At 37.2% G+C, this 10550-nt stretch overlaps 1 protein-coding gene across 1 annotated transcript in view; it reads left to right on the top strand.

Annotated features, from left to right (window-relative positions):
* The first annotated feature begins 630 nt into the window (after window positions 1-630).
* The window catches only part of LOC105488977 (SNF2 histone linker PHD RING helicase), a 96751-nt gene continuing 86831 nt past the window's right edge, over window positions 631-10550 (top strand). The window contains exon 1 of the mRNA XM_011753526.3: window positions 631-805. The gene's annotated coding sequence lies outside the window, so the exon portion shown is untranslated. The remainder of the gene's footprint in view (window positions 806-10550) is intronic.

The following is a 10550-nucleotide window of genomic DNA, read 5'->3' as shown; positions in this document are numbered from 1 at the left end:
AGTCTAACTAGTAGATGCATGTTTCCCAATATATATTTTGTCAACAAGATGTTACTAGCATTTTAGGAACAAAAAAAGAGTTCCAAGGTCAAATAGCTAAGAAAAGCTCTGGAATCTTTGATCTCAAGCATTCTCAGCTCTATGGAGACATAGGTATTCTCACATACTGATGGCTGGAGAATAACTGGCATAGCAACTTTGAAAGGCAATAATGACAGTTGTCTAGGCTGGGTGCAGTGACTCATGCCTGTAATCCCAGAACTTTGAGAGGCTGAGGAGGGTGGATCGCTTGAGGTCAGGAGTTCGAGACCAGCCTAGTCAACATGGTGAAACCCCATCTCTACTAAAATACAAAAATTAGCCGGATGTGGTGGCGGGTACCTGTAATCCCAGCTACTCAGGAGGCTGAGGCAGAAGAATCACTTGAACCCAGGAGGTGGAGGTTGCAGTGAGCAGACATCACACCACTGCACTTCAGTCTTGGTGACAGAGCGAGACTCCATCCAAAAAAAAAAAAGGCAATAATGACAGTTGGTTGGTCTCCATTTCTTCTCCATCCCAAGAGACATTTTCTGCATTTCTCTGCTCTAAACTGTTCCCTGAGAGATTGATTCCTACAAACTCATCACCTGAGCTGCATCACAGCTGGCTTTCCATGACACTCAGCCAACAGGAGATACCAGTAGAAGATAGGAAGACAGGTCAGACCATTTCTTACCTGTTGTCTCCCTGCTTGGTACCTCATATCTGATCACAGCTGCATCTCTCTAAGACTCCAGCTCCCTTTGGACAGTCAGCTCTCTCTGTAAGTAATATTATTTTTCCTTCTCCCTTCAAGTTTGGGCTAATAACAGCTTCCCTTGTTGCTAGTTTCTGGGTGGCTCACTCTCTCATGTTAGCTCACTCAATCCTGTCAATTCTTCTGTGGTGGACTCCTCACTAAAGTCTCTTGAACCATTTGAATCGCATTCTATTTTATGTTGAAATCCTGACTTGCTATGTGTGTGTGTACATGTGTGTGTGTATGTGTGTCTAATATGGAAATCCAAGATATACTGTTAAATGAAAAAAGAGGAGCACCATTATGATATGATCCAACAAAAAACACTCTAAGTATTTCTAAGTGCATATGTGTGTTAGTAAATATATAGAAAAAGATCTAGAAAGATCTTTTCCAATACAGCAATAAAATTTGGGATGATACACACTTTGGGTAGGAAATGGGATTAGGCATCTAGGAGAGATTTTATAATATTTTAATTTTTTAAGTGAATACATTCATGGACTACCTGTATAATTTTAAATATATATATATTTTTTAAACTATTGCAAATCATTCAGGGAAAAAAAATCTGCTACACCTCCACCTATTTAACCTATTATTAGACACATTTGGCCACTTAATCCTTCTCCCTGGAACCTTTGTTGCCATCTCACACAGTCTAGAAAGTGCTACATCGGGCCATCTGGCCCTTAGTTAAACATGATTAAGAGAACTTTCTCTGTTTGGATTTTGCTTCTTGAGACCTACCAGATCCATGATGCTATTCATGTGTATTTCCTCACTCTTCTTATTATTATCCAATCCTGTGACCTCCCGTTCATTGGTCTTCTCCTACACTAAGGGGCAGACATCTCAGTTCAGCATCAAGGATTCTGAAGGAAAATCCAGAAATGTCTGCAGTCCTGTTTTATGTTAACATGTTCTACTTAAGCTTTTACAGCTACACTGTCCAGTATGGTAGTCGCTGGCCATATGTGGCTCTTAAATGCTTGAAAGTAGCTAAACTGAGATGTGCTATAGGAATAAAATCGAAACCATATTACAAAGATCAAGTACAAAAACCAAGAATATAAAATATCTCATTAAGAACTTTTATATTGATTACATGTTACAATAAAAATGCAATTATAACAATTACACTATGATAATATTTTGGGTATAATGGGCTAAATAAATTTATTAATTAAATTAATTATTAATAAAACTAATTTCACCTAGTCCTTTTTACTCTTTAAATCTGGCTACTAGAAAATTTAAAATACATATGTAGCTCACATTATATTTCTATTCAACAGTACTAGCTAAGAGATGCCTACTTTTTTTATATTTAGATAAATACTTTTCCACAGGGCAGTCAGCTAGGCTGACAGTATAATTTTGACAGCTGCAAACAGGTTAGCCCCTCCAACAGGCAGTTCTCTCACCCTCAGGATAAGGTCACTCAATAAAATCAGAATCATTTTTACCATTCTTGACATCAACCTCCAGAATCCAGAAAACCAAGCTGAACATATCATGTTCAGAGTAAATATGTCCTCTGATGCTAACCTGGAACAGAAGAAAAAGAAGAACTTAAACTTATTGACTGAGTTGGCTCCCTCTTAATGAGGATTCAGTGATGAATAGGACATATCCCTTGCCCTCAAGGAGACTACAATCTACTAAAAATGAGACAACGAGTAAATAGCCAATTACAGTACAGTGCCAAAAATGTCATGAGAGGCACCTCCACAACGTACTGAAAAAACAAAAAAGAAGCACAGTAACTCACACTAGGAAAATCAAGGCAAGGTAGTCTGAAACAAGACCCAGTGAGTTTGAAAGGAGTGAAAAGTTGTGAGCTGGCCTGAATTGGATGGCATTATTTTATTTTATTTTATTTTATTTTATTTTATTTTATTTTATTTTGAGACAGAGTCTCGCTTTGTCTCCCAGGCTGGAGTACAGTGGCACGATCTCGGCTCACTGCAACCTCTGCCTCCTGGGTTCAAGCAATTCTCCTGCCTCAGCCTCCCGAGTAGCTGGGACTAAGACATGCACCACTACGCCTGGCTAATTTTTCATATTTTCAGTAGAGACAGGGTTTCACTGTGTTAGCCAGGATGGACTCGATCTCATGACCTCATGATCTGCCTGCCTTGGCCTCCCAAAGTGCTGAGATTACAGGTGTGAGCCACCACACCCGAAGCATGTATACATAGCTGGAGAGGAGAAAATAATGCTAGAGGAGCTTCAGGTAACACAGTATGGTTTCAGTACAGAATCCAAGAACATAATGAAAGATAAAGAAAGGCAGATAGGTAGAAGCCAGGTCAGAAAACTCATTACTGATCAAGCGAATTTAGAGTTCTTCTTGAAGGAAATGCAGAGTTATTGAATAGTAAGAACAAGAAATAATTTAATCAGATATGTTTAAAAAAATAATACTGACATGTGGAAAGGAGTTGAGTAGAGAGGCACATGACTTGAGGCAGGGTGACCTTTAATCTGTTGCAGTGCTCCAGTGGAAATATGGACTAAGGCAATATGAACTAGCATAATGAGAGTAAAAATGAAAGTTCATGGTCAGAACTTGGTCATCAAGCAGACATCGGACTGGGAAGAATCAAGAATAGGGAGTAGCACAATGAAATTTACTCTGTGCCTCCTACGTGCCCAGAACTCTACTCCTTCCTTAGATAAACCCCCCAAAATAAACTATTAGCAACTTTCCAAGAAAGAATCAAGCAAAAATAAAAATCTTAAGAGAGTTACTTCTAAAGAGAGTAGCTTCAGACAGTTTTCCATATTCCACCAAATTTAACGCCACAGAAGAAGTTAGGTTAATATTATCTATTGATAATACTAATTAATGTTAATTATCTATTGTTAACAGATAATATTGTTATCAATATTAAATATCTATTGACATTTTCACATTCTAGTTTTAGTAATTTAAAACACAATTTTTCAACGTGTCCTTTTAGAATCCGGGATAACACAGTATATTTATGGTTCCCAATACAGTAAATGCAAATCCTCCATATCGTTCCAAGGATTTTTCAGTCCTGAGTAAATCATCATACCTTTTTCTCTGGCCACAAGAAAATTCGTTTAATTGAAAACACCCATCAATTTAATAATCTACGATTTTTTAAAAAGATGCCAGCTTTATAAAAACTTTAAATTAATATAATAATTATAGTAACTTATGAAAAGAAAATATTTAGATGAAGTCAAGTCATATATGTGAAATTACATCAATGTCAGTTGCACTGTATGGATTATTATTGGCATTGACTGAGGTATAGAAAATGAATCATCACAGTATCTATCATATAACTTAGTGAGTAAATATGAAACATTAAGAAATACACAAGAAAAGCATACAAAAAGAGTAAATAAGCTCATTTCACTTATCAAGATCTGTTTAGAAAAGATAATTATAATTTAGACAAATTTTATTTTAAGAGTGGATATGATGCCAAAGCATCTGAATATTCCACCCAAAGATGAAAGTTTCAAAGTCTATATCAGTGGTATTTACCTGCCAACATAACCTAGTTATGAACACTTACATTACCACAAATATTTATTAAACACCTACTGTCTGCAAGATAATCTGGTAGGTACTGAGGATTCAAAGATACAGGTATCTAACTCAGTGATTCTCAACCAGAGGTGATTTTATCCCCTAGAGGATGCTTGGCAGTGTTTGGGGACATTTGTGATGGTCATGACTGTGGTGGGGGGTTGCTACTGGCATTTAGTGGGTAGAGACTAGGGATGCTCCTAAACATCCTACAATGCACAGGAGAGCCCATCATAACAAATTATCTGATGCGAAATGTCAACAACACTGAAAAACCCTGACCATGAGATGTTTTCTTTTTTGCTTTTCTGAGCTTCAGTTCTAAAAACTGAAAAGAAAAAAAAAAATTCTACCTTGCTTACGAGCAAATGTGTATACAGTACATAATACACTTAAAGGTGTTTATATTCCCATTATACTTCTTGAATTGTAACTCAAAAAGAGAAATGAGTTGCCCAAAGACATGCAGCTAGTGTTGGATCAAAGATTTTAACCTGTCTGCAGAGTCTGATTCATTCTACTAGAAATTTGAGAAATATGCCCCTGGCTAGGAAATACTCACCCCATATTGCAGAATATATGAACACTGTGATAAAATTTATCTCTATGATTTTCCCCATTAAATTTCAGTGTCTTCGACAAAGGTCTGATTCTGTATCCTTTTTCTTTTTCTTTCTTTCTTTCTTTCTTTCTTTCTTTTTTTTTTTTTTTTTTTTCTTTTTGAGATGGAGTCTCCCTCTATTACCCAGGCTGGAGTGCAGTGGCCCAATCTCGGCTCACTGCAACCTCCACCTCCTGGGTTCAAGCAATTCTCCTGCCTCAGCCTCCTGAGTAGCTGGGACTACAGGTGCACACCACCATGCCTGGCTAGTTTTTTTGTATTTTTAGTAGAGACAGGGTTTCACCATAATGGCTAGGCTGCTCTCGAACTCCGGAGCTCATGATCTGCCTTCCTTGGTCTCCCAAAGTGCTGGGATTACAGGTATAAGCCACTGCACCCAGTCTCTGTATGCTTTTTCTATTTGAAAGGGAAAAAAGAGCTCTACATGATGTGAATCCTAAGGAAACTTCTTTGGCCTTTACTTTTGCAACTCACCTTTACTTCATGAACTCACAACTAGCTACTATATTTACAGTAACCCACAGGAAAGGAGGGAAATAATTGAGGCACCCAAATCTCTTTATTATCATTTGGGAAAATTAGAAAGTTTTACATTGTCTGATCCATCCAGAAAAGTGATTTCCATCAGCACAACACAACTGGTGAATTGTCTTCCTTGTCCATTCATTCTATTTGAACCCACTGGACAATTACGTTTTAATCTGTCTTTGTGGCTATATTCTTTTCCTTCTGGACAAGAGAAATATAATTTCAAAAAATGAGTATTCTTGTCATAAAATAGAGAACCATATTATATAGCTAGAGAAGACTTCATTAAAATAACAATTACTCAAAAGGCTGAGTAATTCAGATGTCTCTGAATTTTAAGGTAATTCAACAATCTTTGGGAACATGAAGAATGCCTAAAATCATTCATTTCTGAAATATTTATTTTTTTAAAAAATGCATCTTCAGTCCTAACTTCTTTGAAATCATGTCTTAAGACACTTCAGGCATTTTAATCAATGCTGAAAATTTTCTCAAAACATTATTTAGGATATAATTTCCAATTAGGAGTTTTATTTCATGTACTTAAGATATGGTTCTTAACACCTGTATTTGTGGATGTTTATTTTCTATTTATTTTCATGACACTATTGGTATGTTAAAGGTACGAAATGGGTTTCCAGGAAGGAAGTCCCAGTTTATAACATTGTGGCTACAGGAAATGAGGGTTTGATTTACATGAGCTTGGTTTTTTAGCCATCCAGGAATCAATTAGTTCATAAGTTGGAGATCATCTGTTCAAGTGGTTCCCAAACATCTGTTGCTGTATTGGTTTCACTGGAGTTACCTGAGATGGTTGGATGGTTTGGTTAATTTTTGAAAAATGAACTCCCAGGAACTCATAGTCAACATGGGGGTGTTATGGCATAAGATCATAATTAGGCCAGGTCCAGTGGCTCACGCCTGTAATCCCAGCACTTTGAAAGGCTGAGACAGGCCGATCACTTGGGGTTGGGAGTTCAAGACCAGACTGGCCAACATAGCAAAACCCCGTCTCTGCTAAAAGATATAAAAATTAGCCAGGTGTGGTGGTGTGCACCTGTAAGCCCAGCTATTCAGGAGGCTGAGGCAAGAGAATCACTTGAACCCACGGGGTGGAGGTCACTGTGACCTGAGATAGAACCACTGTACTCCAGCCTGGGAGACAGAGTGAGACTCCATCCCAAAAAACAAACAAACAAACAAACGAAAAACATAATTAGTAATTAAATACTGTTATTGTGTGGTATTTAAAAATACTTATTTAAATTTATTTAAAGCCCTAATGACGAGTTCAGAAATTTAACAGAGCTTAAAGGAAATGGAATTCAAACTAATTTTGTCATTGTCCCAAGGTGACCTAAATAACACACAAATGCTGAAGTCTGAGCATGGCGCTGCCCTGCTAGTGGATGGAAGCTTTGGAAAGGCTCTTCATTTCCTGGCAAGCACCATTTTATGTTAACATTATTATGAGTAAGATTTCTTGAGGTCTTAGATTCATTTTGAAAATGTTATCTACTATTTTTGTACTTCATAATGACACATGATAGTGACCCTTGAAATACTCAAAGAATATTTTACTTGTAGATCTCAAAACTGCATAATGAATATTACTCAGAGTCATAAGCATTGACAGAGTCGCCTACAATATTCCTATTCCTTAATGCCTAACACCATACTGACAAGATTAATTGAAAAATACGCCTTAGGGGAAAAAGTAACAGTTGGGTAAGGAGGGTGGGGAGGATCTGGGATAGCGGGAAGGAGGGCCTATGATACAGATTACACTATCTTCATTGTTAAACACTGAATATAATCTCCCATCTTTCCTTACCAGCAGATTCACCTTCAACCTTCTTGCTTTTACCTAATTTAAATCGTTGCTTCATTCACACCTAAAACAAACACTGTCATAGGTTCATGTCCAATGCAGCATTTTGTGTACAGACTACAAGTTTTGCTTTAGAAGTTATGGGAGGCAGAAGGAACACAGCTTGAGTTTTTAGTTTTCAGGTTGAGCTTGCAGCAGGGGAGACAGAACAAACTTTGGACTTTGAAACCAATCCAACTTGTAAATCATCAAGAAAAAATGAAATTGAAAATTAAAAATTAAATCTATCCAGGTCTAGTCTAGGGAAAAGCTGTAAAGTTCTTAAAATGAGGATTTGGGTTCAGTTCGCACACCTCCTGTCCTTGATATATCCTGCTTATGCTCCTGCAAAGCATGTCCGACCCTTGGTACCATTTTATGTTTGGTTGATCTGATATCACTCCTTTCAGCATAGCTGATGACCCCTGCTAGCACCAATTTTCCATGACCATGTTTTTTCTTCCCACTCTTTTTTTAGTACTACATGCTTTTTAACAGTGGTTTTGGACATTGTAATTCATTCCAGAATAGTGGAGATTTTGATCCTAATATTTTCAATTTGTCAGAAGAAGGGAAAGCAGTCTCAAGACAGGTTGGTAGTAGGAATTGGCAACAAGGAGTCATCTTTGGGAATCCCCAATCATACTGGGTGGGCCACCTACTTTGTTTCCAGAGCGCTGGCAAAGGTAGGTGGAATACGGAATAAATTTCTCTAGTCATTTTGTTAATAATGTATTCAGGAGAACACAGTGTTGGTACTGAATGATCCTTATTGTTGATATACAAGCCCTATGTCACCAAGTAATGACACACCTCTTGCCTTCAGTTTGCCCATGCTTACTTAGTAAGTTTGATGACTAAGTTGTATATTTTTATTTGACAGACAACATGATTTAGTAATAAGAGACAATAGCCTAGACAGAGGAATCAGGAGTTTTAGGTCCTCTTGTTCTCTTACAGCTAAATTGTGGCAAATTACCAAATTTCTGAGTCTCAGATTGCTCTCCTGTAAAATGGAAATTTTAAAAGCCTATTACTAGTCTGGGAACCAAATGGAAAAATAAATATAAAAGGGCTTTGCAAAATATACAGTTCTTCACTGATAAAGCATCATTTATCTTGTTTCTGCCCCTAAAGGGAGTTAAATTTGCCTTAAGTCCTCTACTCCCTCTCAACTAGTCCTCTTCCTTAAGAACAACTTAGAATATTCATTTGTAAAATAGATGCCCCAGTTAGGGGTATGGCTACAATAAAGCCACTGTCCCCAAAAGAAAATGAATCTACAGCTAAAGTTAGTGAGACCATACAAGGAAGAAAGTGGTCTGATTGATCTCATATTACAGTTTCAAGAAGGAGCAGACGAACTCCATGAACACTGAGTTATTCGCTGTCAAGATGCATGATGTCCAATCAGTTCATTCTGATTTGTGGAATGTCATTAGATCACTAGCATCTAATAGGTGGATGAACTCAGTGTACTCAGGGGTGAACAGGTGTCTCACAGCTGGGAGCTGCCAGAGGGTCAAGGTGCAATCATGAATGATGTTTTCTGAAATTAGCTCTGATGATTCTAATATTGAAAAACATTGTTCCACAGAGAAATTTTTCGAAGAATACACAGAGCATTTGGTAAATACGGGATTGAACACTGGAAAATTTAAAAGAATTTTGTTTCATTATAATCACTGAATGGCAATGTACAGAATTCCATCTCTACAGTTGAAATTGCATCTCCATACAATAGACAACTGGACCTGAAGCTTAATATCTTGAATGGACATTACCATGATTACATATATAAATTACCACAATCAAGGTGAACAAAGGTGAAATGATGCTGTGGTTATTTTTAAATATTTCTGCCTAGCATTAGTTGGATAGACTCAGCCAAACTTTGGGCCTACTTCTCTGCTCCGATGATGAGAAGTGACATAAAAGTAACAAGGATAACCTTACACAGCACAATATATGTTTAAATAGCAATTTGCAAATTACACTTCCAGAAGCAAGGTTATATCATCTTGTATTTGACAAAATGATTGGTTTGCAAAGGAAGGAGGATCCTACTTGCCCATTGTTCCAGCATTAGCACTACTTTTTCCAGCTTGCCTCATAAATCCTGGAATAAGGTAACTGATTTCCATCTATAGGCATACTTTGGAGATATCACAAGTTTTGTTCCAGGCTACCACAATAAAGCAAATATTGCAATAAAGCAAGTCGCAGGATATTTTTTGGTTTCCCAGTGCACATAAAAGTGACACTGACACTACAAAGTAGTGTATTAAGTGTGCAATAGCATTATGTCTAAAAAAAGTATATACCTTAAGAAATATTTTATTGCTAAAAAATGCTAACATTCATCTAAGCCTGAGTCTTAATCTTCTTCCTGGTGAAAAGTCTTGCCTCAATGTTGATGGCTGCTGACTGATCAGGATGGTGATTGCTGAAGGTTGGGATGGCTGTGGCAATTTATTAAAATAACACGACAAGGTTGGCTGCAGCAATTGACTCTTTATTTCACAAACCATTCCTCCATGATACGCAATCTCTTTGAAGGCGTTTTACCTGCAGTAGAACTTCTTTCAAAACTCAAGTCAATCCCCTCAAACTCTGGAATGCTTTGTCCACTAAGTTTATGAAATATTTTTAAAATTTTGCTGTCATTTCAACAATGTTCACAGTATTTTCCCAGGAGTGTATTCCCTCTCAGGAAACCAGTTTCTTGGCTTATGTATAAGAAGCAATTCTTCATCCATTCAAGTTTTACTATGAGATTGCAGCAGTTCAATCATATCTTCAGACCCCACTTCTAACTCTAGCTCTCCTGCTGTTTCCACCACATCTGCAGTTACTTCCTCCATTGAAGTCTCAATCCCCTCAAAGCTGAGACTTTGAGTCTCTGGGTGTTGGAATCAACTTATTCCAAACTACTATTGATGATATTTTAACCTCTCCCATGAATCTCAAATGTTGTTAATGACATACAGAATAGTGGATCTTTTCCAGAAGTTTTCAATTTACTTTGTCTAGACCCATCAAAGGACTTACTATCTATGTCATCTATAGTCTTATGAAATTTACTTCTTAAATAATAAGATGTCAAAGTTAAAATTACTCTCAATCCATGGGCTGCAGAATGGGTTTTGTATTAACAGGCATGAAAACAACATTA

Source organism: Macaca nemestrina, chromosome 5 (assembly GCF_043159975.1).
Source record: "Macaca nemestrina isolate mMacNem1 chromosome 5, mMacNem.hap1, whole genome shotgun sequence".
Lineage (NCBI taxonomy): Eukaryota > Metazoa > Chordata > Mammalia > Primates > Cercopithecidae > Macaca > Macaca nemestrina.
Note: the sequence above shows the minus strand (reverse complement) of the source record. Positions and strands in the feature narration are given on the sequence as shown.